The following is a 12,944-nucleotide window of genomic DNA, read 5'->3' as shown; positions in this document are numbered from 1 at the left end:
TTTGTTTCCTTTAACTTTGCTCAAGTCCTGGATTATTTCCAATAGTTTTTTAGTTGATTCTCTGGGATTCTCTAAGTAAACCATCATATCATCTGCAAAGAGTGATAATTTGATTTCCTTTTCACCTACTCCAATTCCTACTCTAAATCTCTGTTTCTTCTCTTATTGCCAAAGCTAGCATTTCTAATATAATATTGAATAGTAATGGTGATAGTGGGCAGCCTTGTTTTACCCCTAATCTTATTGGGAATGATTCCAGTTTATCCCCATTACATATGATACTTGCTGATGGTTTAAATAGATGCTACTGACTTTTTATGGAAAACTCCATTTATTCCTACACTCTCTAGTGTTTTTATTAGCAATGTGTGTTGGATTTTATCAAATGTATTTTCTCCATTTATTGAGATAATCATATTGTTTTTTCTTAATTTGATTATTGATATATTCAATTATGTTAATAGTTTTCCTAATATTGAACTAACCCTGCATTCCTGGTATAAATCCTACATCGTCATGGTGTATTATCCCAGGATGATTTTCTGTAATCTTTTTGCTAATATTTTATTTAAGATTTTTGCATAAATATTCATTAGGGAGATTGGTTTATAATTTTCTTTCTCTGTTTTCAGCCTACTTATACCATGTCTATATCATAAAAGGAATTTGGTAGGAATCTTTCATTCCCTGTTTTTTCAAGTAGTTTATATAGTATTGGAGTTGTGTTCTTTAAATGTTTGGTAGAATTCACATGTAAACCCATCTGGTCTAGGGGTTTTTCTTTTTTTTTTTTTTTAATTCTATTTATTTATAATTCTTTTCACAGTATATATGCATGAGTAATTTTTTTATAATATTATCCCTTGTATTCATTTTTCCAAATTATCCCCTCCCTCCCTCTACTCCTTCCCCTTGATGACAGGCAATCCCATATATTTTACATATGTTACAATATAACCTAGATACAATATATGTGTGTAAATACCATTTTCTTGTTGCACATTAAGTATTAGATTCTGAAGGTATAAGTAACCAGGGTAGATAAACAATAGTGCTAACAATTTACATTCACTTCCCAGTGTTCCTTCTCTGGGTGTAGTTGTTTCTGTCCATCATTGATCAACTGGAAGTGAGTTGGATCTTCTTTATGTTGAAGATATCCACTTCCATCAGAATACATCTTCATACCACATTGAAGTGTACAGCGATCTTCTGGTTCTGCTCATTTCACGCAGCATCCGTTGATGTAAGTCTCTCCAAGCTTCTCTGTATTCCTTCTGCTGGTCATTTCTTACAGAGCAATAATATTCCATAACCTTCATATACCATAATTTACCCAACCATTCTCCAATTGATGGACATCCATTCATCTTCCAGTTTCTAGCCACTACGAAAAGAGCTGCCACCAACATTTTGGCACATATAGGTCCCTTTCCGCTCTTTAGTATTTCTTTGGGATATAAGCCCAATAGCAGCAATGCTGGATCAAAGGGTATACACAGTTTAATAACTTTTTGGGCATAATTCCAGATTGCTCTCCAGAATGGCTGGATTCTTTCACAACTCCACCAACAATGTATTAGTGTCCCAGTGTTCCCACATCCCCTCCAACATTCATCATTATTTGTTCCTGTCATCTTAGCCAATCTGACAGATGTGTAGTGGTATCTCAGAGATATTTTAATTTTCATTTCTCTGATCAGTATTGATTTGGAACACTCTTTCATATGAGTGGATATAATTTCAATTTCATCATCTGAGAATTGTCCGTTCATATCCTTTGACCATTTATCAATTGGAGAATGGTTTGATTTCTTATAAATTAGGATCAATTCTCTATATATTTTGGAAATGAGACCTTGATCAGAACCAATAACTTTAAAAATATTTTCCCAATTTGTTACTTCCCTTCTAATCTTGTTTGCATTAGTATTGTTTGTACAGAAACTTTTTAGTTTGATGTAATCAAAATCTTCTATTTTGTGATCAATAAGGATCTCTACTTCTCCTCTGGTCATAAATTCCTTCCTCCTCCACAGGTCTGAGAGGTAGACTATTTTCTGTTTCTCTAATCTATTTATTATCTCATTCTTTATGCCTAAATCATGGACCCATTTTGATCTTATCTTGGTATATGGTGTTAAGTGTGGATCCATATCTAATTTCTGCCAAACTAATTTCCAGTTTTCCCAACAGTTTTTTCCAAATAATGAATTTTTATCCTTAATGTTGGTATCTTTGGGTTTGTCAAAGACTAGATTGCTATAAATGTACCCTTTTTTGTCCTTTGTATCTGATCTGTTCCACTGATCGACTGGTCTATTTCTTAGCCACTATCAAATGGTTTTGGTGATTGCTGCTATATGATATAGCTTTAGATCAGGTACATTTAGATCACCTTCATCTGACTTTTTTTTCATTAGTTCCCTTGCAATTCTCGACCTTTTATTCTTCCATATGAATTTTGTTGTTATTTTTTCTAGATCATTAAAATAGTTTCTTGGGAGTCTGATTGGTATAGCACTAAATAAATAGATTAGTTTGGGGAGTATTGTCATCTTTATTATATTCGCTCGGCCTATCCAAGAGCACTGAATGTCTTTCCAATTATTTAAATCTGACTTTATTTTTGTGGCTAGTGTTTTGTAATTTTACTCATATAATTCCTGACTCTCCTTTGGTAGATATATTCCCAAATATTTTATACTATTGACCATTATTTTGAATGGAATTTCTCTTTGTATCTCTTGCTGGTGGATTGTGTTGCTAATGTATAAAAATGCTGAGGATTTATGTGGATTTATTTTGTATCCAGCAACTTTGCTAAAATTCTGAATTATTTCTAATAGCTTTTTAGCAGAGTCTTTGAGGTTCTCTAGGTATACCATCATCTGCAAAGAGTGATAGTTTGATTTCCTCATTTCCTACTCTAATTCCTTGAATCTCTTTTTTGGCTCTTATTACCAAGGCTAGCGTTTCTAGTACTATATTGAATAGTAATGGTGATAATGGGCAACCTTGTTTCACTCCTGATCTTACTTGGAAAGGTTGCAGTTTATTTCTATTGCATATTATGCTTACTGACATTCTTAAATATATGCTCCTGATTATTCTAAGGAATAGTCCATTTATTCCTATACTCTCAAGCGTTTTTAGTAGGAATGGATGTTGGATTTTATCAAATGCTTTTTCTGCATCTATTGAGATGATCATATGGTTTTTATTAATTTGATTATTAATATGGTCAATTATACTAATAGTTTTCATAATATTGAACCAGCCCTGCATTCCTGGTATAAATCCAACTTGATCATAGTGTATTATCCTAGAGATGATTTTCTGAAGTCTTTTTGCTAATATCTTATTTAAGATTTTAGTATCAATATTCATTAAGGAAATTGGTCTATAATTTTCTTTCTCAGTTTTCGATCGACCTGGTTTAGGTATCAGTACCATGTCTGTGTCATAAAAGGAGTTTGGTAGGACTCCTTCAACCCCTATTTTTTCAAATAGTTTATATAGCATTGGGGCTAATTGTTCTTTAAATGTTTGGTAGAATTCACATGTGAATCCATCTGGTCCTGGGGATTTTTTCCTGGGGAGTTGATTAATAGCTTGCTCTATTTCTTTTTCTGAAATGGGACTATTTAAGCAATTTGTCTCCTCCTCTGTTAATCTAGGAAGCCTATATTTTTGGAGAAAGTCATCCATTTCACTTAAGTTATCAATTTTATTGGCATAAAGTTGAGCAAAGTAACTCATTATTTCTCTAATTTCCTCTTCATTGGTGGAAAGATCCCCCTTTTCATTTTTAAGACTAACAATTTGATTTTCCTCTTTCCTTTTTTGGATCAGATTTACCCAAGGTTTATCTATTTTATTGGCTTTTTCATAAAACCAACTCTTGGTTTTATTTATTAATTCAATAGTTTTTTTGTTTTTTTTTTACATTCAATATTATTGATTTCTCCTTTTAATTTTTGTATTTCAAGTTTGATTTGTGGTTGGAGGTTTTAAATTTGGTCTTTTTCTAGCTTTTTAAGTTACAGGCCCATTTAGTTATTCTTCTCTTTCTCTATTTTGTTCAAATAAGCCTCTAAAGTTATAAAATTTGCCCTTATTACCGCTTTAGCTGCATCCCACAGATTTTGGTATGATGTCTCATAATTTGTCATTATCTTGGGTGAAATTATTAATTGTTTCTATAATTTGCTGTTTCACCCAGTCATTCTTTAAGATGAGATTATTCAGTTTCCAATTACTTTTTGGTCTATTTACCCCTATCTTTTTACTGAATGTAGCTTTTATTGCATTGTGATCTGAGAAGAAAGCATTTATTATTTCTGCCTTCCTACATTTAATTTTGAGATCTTTATGTCCTAATATATGGTCAATTTTTGTATAGGATCCATGAACTGCTGAGAAGAAAGTATATTCCTTTCTATCGCCATTCAGTTTTCTCCAAAGGTCTATCATACCTAGTTTTTCTAATGTTCTATTTACTTTTTAAATTTCTTTCTTATTTGTTTTGTGGTTTGATTTGTCTAAATCTGAGAGTGCAAGGTTGAGATCTCCCACTATTATAGTTTTACTATCTATTTCTTCTTGCAATTCTCTTAACTTTTCCTTTAGAAAGTTAGGTGCTATACCACTTGGTGCATATATGTTTAGTATTGATATGGCTTCATTTTTTATGCTACCTTTTAGCATGATATAATTTCCTTCCTTATCTCTTTTAATTAGATCAACTTCTGCTTTTGCTTGATCTGAGGTAAGGATGGCTACCCCTGCTTTTTTGGCTTTACCTGAAGCATAATAGATTCTGCTCCAACCTTTTACCTTTACTCTGTATTTATCTCCCTGCTTTAAGTGTGTTTCCTGTAAACAAAATATTGTAGGATTCTGTTTGATGGGAGCGTTCATCCCATTCACATTTACAGTTAAAATGACTAATTCTGTATTTCCTGCCATCATATTATCCCCAGATTATGCTTTTTCCCTTGACCCCCCTGAGCCCCTTCCCCGATATTTAATTTATAGACCCCACTTGTGATGCACAGCCCTTCCTTTTTTTAGTGTCCTTCCCCCCTCCTTCCAAGTCCCTTGAATTGTTCAATCCACTGATTGGATTGATGTGATTCAATCAGTGGAGAGTAAACAAAGTTGGTACAATAAGACTTTCATTAAATTGTGCGTTTCTTATACTTACTACATGGTTTTGGGTAAGTCAGTTAATTTTTGTGGATCTCAAATTCCTTACAGTTCTAAATTTTTGATGACAAGATATTGGCAAAATATATTGATATTCTGAACAAAAGTTATCTAACCTGTGTAAGCCCAAGGATCTTAATCTACATTTTCACTCTCATAGACTAGTCAGGTAACCAGACTTGGCTAAATTTCCTTTTCAGAGTTCTAGGTGTATACCTGAGGATATATATAAATATATACACACATATGCATAGACATATATAAACACATACATACATATATAGACATACATATTTGTGTATATACATATATATATGTATATATATATATATTATATTTGCACACACACATATATATGTTTTCTTTTCTTCTAATTTTGGTTGCATAAATTTTATTTGTGCAAACTTTTTAATTTAATGTAGACAAAATTATCAATTTCCGATCTAGTGATACTCTCTATATCATTTGTTTTTTCTCATACACATGGCAGTTAAACTATTCATGTTTTCCCAATTTGCTTAAGGTATCATCCTTTATGTCTAAATCATGTAACCATTATGAAATTATTTTGATATATTATATGAAATGTTGATCTATACCTAGTTTCTTTCCAAATGCTTTTCAACTTCCCAGAAGTTTTTGTCAAATTGTGAATTTTACTTCAAAAGCTGCAATCCTTGCATTTATCAAACATCAAGTGACTATTTTGTATTGTATATCTGATCTATTCCATTGATCCAACATTCTTACCAACTTGTTTTTTAATAAAATGTTATTTTCCCAAATACATATAAAAATAGTATTCAACATTCCTTTCTGCAAAATTTTGTGTTCCAAATTATCTTCTATTTTCATACCCCTCCTCTCCAAGACAGTAAGCAATGTGATATAGGTTATAGATATACAATACTTTAAAGCATATATATATATATATATATATATATATATATATATACACACACACATATATATATATATATATACACACACATATATATATATATATATCATGTTGCATAAGAAAAATTAGGCCAAAATAAAAATTAAAAACCATGAAAAAGAAAAAGCAAGCAAACAAAACATGAAAAAAGTATGTTTTGATCTCCATTCAGTCTCCATAGTTTTTTGTCTGAATAGAGATTGCATTTTCCATCTGAAATCTATCAGAATTATTTTTGATCACATTGCTGAAAAGAACTGTTTATTATGGTCATTCTTCACATAAACTTGTTATTACTGTGTACAGTTCCCTGGTTCTGCTCACTTTATGAAGCATCAGTTCATGCAAGTCTTTCCACGCTTTTCTGAAATCAGCCAGCTCATTATTTCTTATAGAACAATGATATTCCCTTATATTCATATACCATAAGTTATTCAACCATTCCTCAATTCATGGACATCCACTCAATTTTCAATTCCTTGTCACTATAAAGAAAGCTACTATAAATATTTTTGCATATGTAGGTCTTTTTCTCTCTTTAATGATTTTTGTGGGATACAGACCCAACAGTGGCACTCCTGGATAAAGAATGACTAATTTATTTTAATGATTACAAGTTTGCAATGCAATTTGAGATTCGGTAGAGCTGTGCTACTTCCTTTGATATTGTTGAATTTTTTGTTCTTCTAGATGTACATTGTGATTATTTTTCCAGTTTTATAAAATATTTTTTTGTAGTTTCATTGGTATGATAATGAATAAATAAATAAATAATATAAGTAAAATTGTAATTTTATTATATTGCCTTGACCTACTTATAAGCAATTAATACTTTTCAATTGATCAGACTTGACTTTATTTGTGAGAAAAGTGTTTTATAATTGTAGTCATACAACTCCTGGATTTGTCTTAGCAGATAATTTACCAGATATTTGATATTATCTACAATTATTTCAAATGGAATTATTCTATCTCTTATTACTGGACTTTCTTTGTAACACAGAAATGCTGATGATTTATGTGAGTTTATTTTATTGTCCATAATACTGATAAACTTGTCAATTACTTCAAGTGGATTTTTTCATTTGATTTTCTAGAATTGTCCTACTATCATATCATCTGTGTGATATGATAATTTTGTTTCCATATTATGTATTTAATTTCTGGTTCTTCTCTTATTGATATAGTTAATACTTTTAATACAATATTTAATAACAATAGTGATAATGGGCAAACTTGTTTCAACTTTTATCTTTTAGGATGGCTTCTAACTTATGGATGACACTTTCTTATAGCTATAGATATATACTATTTATCATTGTAAGGACAATGCTATTCCTATGCTTTCTAGGGTTTTTGATAGGAATGAGTGTTTTCTTTGTTTTTGTCCAAATTTTTTTCTGAATCTTTTGAAAAAATCATATTTTTGTTGTTGTTATCAATATGGTCAATTATATAAATATTTTTGCTAATATTGAACCAGTCTTATATTCTTGATGTAAATATTACTTTGTCATAATGCTTGATTTTTAATATATTTATACAGAATCCTTGCTATTATTTTATGTTTTTTTAACATCAATATTCATTAGGGAAATAGATCTATAGTTATTTTTTCCTATTTTGACTCTTCTTGATTTAGGTATCACCTCCATATTTGTGTCATAAAAAGAATCTGGTAGAACTCAAAACATTTTTTCCTAATAGATTGCATAGTGTTAGAATTAATTATTCTTTAAATATTTGGTAGAATTTATTTGTAAATCCATTTGGTCTTTGGGACATTTTTCTTAGGGAGTTCATTGATAGTTTGTTCAATTTTCTTTTTCCAAAATAGGTTATTTAAGTATTTCATCTGCTCTTCTGTAAATTGGACAACTTATTTTTTTTTTTATTAAAAAGTCATCTATTTGATGTAAATGATCAGATTTATTGGAACATAATTGGACAAAATAGCTTTAAATAATTGCTTTAATTTTCTCTTCATCATTGATGCATTCACTCTTTTAATTTTTGGTACTGATAATTTGGTTTTCTTCTTTTTAAAAATGAACTAACATTGGTGTATTTTATTGTTTTTCTTCCACAAAAACAGCTCTGAGTTTTATTTATTATTATTAGTTTTTTTTTTATTTCTGAAGTTCTAATTTCTTGCTTAATTGGGGATTTTAAATTGTTTCTTTATCTAGGTTTTTCTTTTGTTTTGCTTTTGCATACTTTCTTTTTTTCATTAAGGCAAGCATCCCCTTTAGGTACTCCTTTGGCTGTATCCCATAAATCTTGGTATGGTGTCTTATTTTTGTCATTCTTTTAAATTAAATTATCAATTATTTCTCTATGTTATTTGATCAATTACATTTTAAGGTTTCTAATTTAGTTTCTAATTCCTTTTAAAATGCCTTCCCATAATCAGTTTAGTGAATATAATTTTTGAAGCATTATTATCTTAAAATGATATATTTAATATGTCTGCCTTTCTGCATTTGGTTGTAAGGTTTTTGTGCCCTAATATAATACATGGTCAAATTTTCCATAGGTGATCTGTACCACTGAGAAAAGTAGATATATTTCTTTCTACTTCCATTCAATTTTCTACAGAAGTCTATTATATCTAAATTTTCTAAAATTCTATCCATCTCCTTAACTTCTTTATTCTTTATTTTTTGGTTTGATTTATCTACTTCTAAGAGAGATAAGCTCTGGTCCCAACCATTAGGACAGTTTTACTGTCTTTCATCCTATTATTCACTTAGTTTATCTTCTAAGAATTTAGGTGTTATATCATTTGATGTTCATATGTTTCATATTGGTAGTATGTTATCTATGATACCTTTAAGCAAGATGTGGTTTCCTTCCTTATCTTTTTGAATTAGATCTATTTTTGTATTAGCTTTGTTTGAGAATATGTTCATTATCATTTTTTGTTTTTGTTTTTTAACTCTAGTCTCTCACCTTTACTCTGGGTTTGTTTCTCTGATTCAGGTGTGTTTCTTGCAAACAACATAATGCAGGGTTCTTATATTTAATCCATTTTACTATCTGCTTTCATTTTATAGATGCATTCATCGCATTCACAGTTATGATTGCTCACTGTGTTATACCCACTATTCTATGTTTTCTCCTATTTATCCTTCTCTCCCTCCTTTCATTCTGTCCTTCTTCAAAAATGTTTTGCTTCTGATCACTTTTTCCCCAATCTGCCTTCCCTATAATGAATTCCTACTCCTTTTCTTATGTCCCTCTACTCCTGTTTCCCTGTAGACTAAGACAGCTTTGTATATTTAACTGAGTATGTATATGATTCCCTTTTCATCCACTTGTAATGACAATAAGGTTCAAGTGTTGCCTATCACCTAATCCTATCTCTCTCCCCATTTCCATCAGTACATCCTTTTTCTCATCCATTAATTTTTGTTCTTTTGGATATCATAGTCAACTCAAATTTGCATCCTCCATGTGTATTCTTCTATGTGTATCTGCTCCAATAATGATAATATTCTTAGGAGTTACAAGAATCAACTTCCCATGTAGGAATGTAAATGGTTTAACCTCATTGAATCTCTTATGATTTCTCTTTCCTATTTACTCTTTTTTTTTAAACTTTTCTTGAGTATTGTTATTTGAAAATCAAATTTCCTATTGAACTCTGGTCTTTTCATCAAAAATATTTAAAGTCTTCTATTTTGTAAAGTATCTAATTTTTCTTCTGAAGTATTAACTCGCTTTTGCTGGGTAGGTGAGTCTTAATTATAATCTTACCCTTTGCCTTCTGGAATATTATATTCCCAGTCCTCTAACCCCTTAATATAGAAACAGAAAAGTCATGTGTAATCTTGACTGTGGCTCAATGATATTTGAATTCTTTCTTTCTACGAAAATGATTGGTGAATTCTTTCCATTTTTATTTTACTCTTTCATTCTTATTCATTCTAATATTAGGGTAGTTTTACTCCATAATTTCTTAAAATATAATGTCTGGCTTATATTTTGAATTTTGGCTTTCTGATAGCTCAATAATTTAAAATTATCTTTTATGGATCTATTTTCCAGTTCAAGTTGTTTTGTCTTGTTTTTGTTTTTCCAGTGAGATATTATATATTTTCTTTCATCTTTTTCATTTTTTGATATTATTTTATTGTTTCTTGATATTTCATGGAGTCATCAACTACTACTTTTTCAAACCTAATTTTTAAGGAGTTATTTTCTTCACTGGGTTTTTGTACCTCTTTTTCCATTTGGCCAATTCTACTTTTTCAAGAGTTATTTTGTTCAATGAATTTTTATAGATTCCTTCTCTTTCCCCCTCCTTTTTTGTGCTGTTTTTTCGAAAGTGTTGACTTTTTTTTTTCATAATTCTCTTGAAACATTCTCTTTTTTTTTTTTTTCAGTTTCCCCTCCATCTCTCTTATTTGATTTTGAATTTTTTTTGAGTTCTTTCAGGAATTTTCTTTTTGGGGAAAGCAAATGACAGAATTGAAAAAAAAATCACTTTTTTTTTTTTTGAGGCTTTGCATGTTTTGACATTGTAGTCAAACTTCTGAGCTTGTATTTTGATCTTCCTTGTCAGCATAGTAAATTTCTATGGTCAAATTACTTTTTGTTTGTTTTTATTTTTCCAATATTTCTTGACATTTATTTTAAAGTTAGGCTCTGCTCCTGGGGTTGAGACTGCAGTGTCCCAATATTCAGATTTTTCATACTGCTGCTTTCAGAGCTAATTCAGTGGATCGATAAGTTTTTCATTCCTCCAAGGTGGTATGATCTAAGGAAAGGTACTCCTGGCACAACTCTTCTGGCCTGTACTCTGACCTGTGAGCAACCACCAGTTCTCTATTCCTCTGTGGAACTGTCACCAGCCTCCTCATTCCCTGAGGCTGTGAGCTATAGTATGCTGATGTCCTTCTATTCCTCAGAATGTGAATTAGATCTGTGACCTGCATCTCCATATGGATAATATAACATGGCACTATGGCCCAATGTCAGCAAAGGATCCCCTGTAATCTTCTGATCAGTTTTCTGGACACATTAATATCTGTAGATTGAAAGCTCCAGCACTTGCTGTCATAGATTTAGTCCCTGCTGATACCTGAGCTGTATTGTTGGAACACTTTCTGCCCTCTACTTCATTCTATTCTCATTTCAATGTGAAAGACCTTTTCTATCAATGTTCCAAATTGTCTTGGGTTAGAAAATTATTTCACACAGTTTTTAAGCTTCTTCTCCAGAGTTAATTTTGAGGTATTATTTTAAATGATGGAAAATTTGGGAGAAGTCAGACAAGTTCCTGTCTTTGCCATCTTGACCCTGCCACTTACCTTATATAGATTTTCAGGAAAAAGATACTTTCTTTGTGGTACTGTAAGAAAAGGTTATATGAAAATATTACCCCAAAAGTCTGAGACAAAGTTTCCCACAGGTGCTTTCATAATTCAATTGAAAACCAGATTAAGTGAAGAGTCTACATGTGGCAAAAAGGTTTTTCATGACTGGCCACCACATAGCCTGCAAAACTCAAGAATGTACCAGAACTAAATCAAAGTGTAATTGGTAAAGGTTAATTAGTAAATAAAAATATAACATAATATAAATAATATAAATTGTGTTTATATGGCTAATTTGTGGTCAATAGGGATAGATTTCTATTTTGGTTTAATATGCATGCTGTTGTTAGTTCTGGTACATTCTTGAGTTTTGCAGGCTATTTTTCACCAAGAGAAAGATAAGAAGAGGGCAGAAAGGAGACTTTACTAAGGCCAAAGCTAAGGGTTTTCACTCAAAAGCCATCACACTTAATTGAAAATCTCCACTTACTTGAATGCCCGCATTCCAGTTAACTCATCACTTTGTTATAGGACAGAGGACATGACAAAATATATCATGGATCTATATATTATATGCATAAATAACCCCATGTAAGCCCATATGAGCCATCACTTGGGAAGAAATAGTTTTTCTTAGTTAAGAGAGAGTACTGTTCTTTGCTTTTTTGCCCTGTCAAGAGAAGTTTGAATGCTAAAATGCTAAAAAATAAAATAAAATGGTAAAGAAGAGGGGAAGGGAATTTAGAGAAAGCAGAAATAGAGCTGTGGAGAAAAGAAATAAAATTTTCCAAGTAGATCTGTTTAAATACAATAGAAATGCAATTACACATCTGGTAATCAGTGTTAGTGCAGGTGTTGCCAGGATAAGATTGGAGCAGATTAATTATTTATACAGATTATGCTGATGATTTGCAGTGGACTTAAGGGAGGCTTCCTGGCTAGAAAGAGGAGAAGGATTGTTTGTGATTAACTTAAAAGCAAGGATAAAGCAATGCCATTATTAAGCAAATACCACAGACTAAACCAACATTTACTAACAGCCTGGTAAAGGCCAGCATACTGATTGGCTTTGGCTACAGAACCTAAAAGCAAAAGATATACCTGCATTTGAGTTACTAGTAGGCTAGTCAACTGTGTTTATGTGTGCATGTACAATGTTTGTGCAATTTCTTTCTGTGAATGACTCAGTTTTGTGGAGAAGGAGTGGGAATGAATTAGAATTTTCTAAATATTGAGATTCAATTGCCATAATGTGCTTATGGGCATTATCGTGGAAATGAGTATCTGGAGGCAGATTGAAGGACTTGACCTAATGCCCTTATCTCTCAGTCCTCCAACTCCAATCTAATGAACACATATTCATAATTATTTCTCAAATAGTTTTTATCTAATTTAAAGTGGATAATTTATACCACTTATATAAAAATGCAATAAGTTTCATTAAAATATTCAGCATTAGTAGAACTTTGAGC

This window comes from Sminthopsis crassicaudata, chromosome 1 (assembly GCF_048593235.1).
Source record: "Sminthopsis crassicaudata isolate SCR6 chromosome 1, ASM4859323v1, whole genome shotgun sequence".
Classification (NCBI taxonomy): Eukaryota; Metazoa; Chordata; class Mammalia; order Dasyuromorphia; family Dasyuridae; genus Sminthopsis; species Sminthopsis crassicaudata.
Note: the sequence above shows the minus strand (reverse complement) of the source record.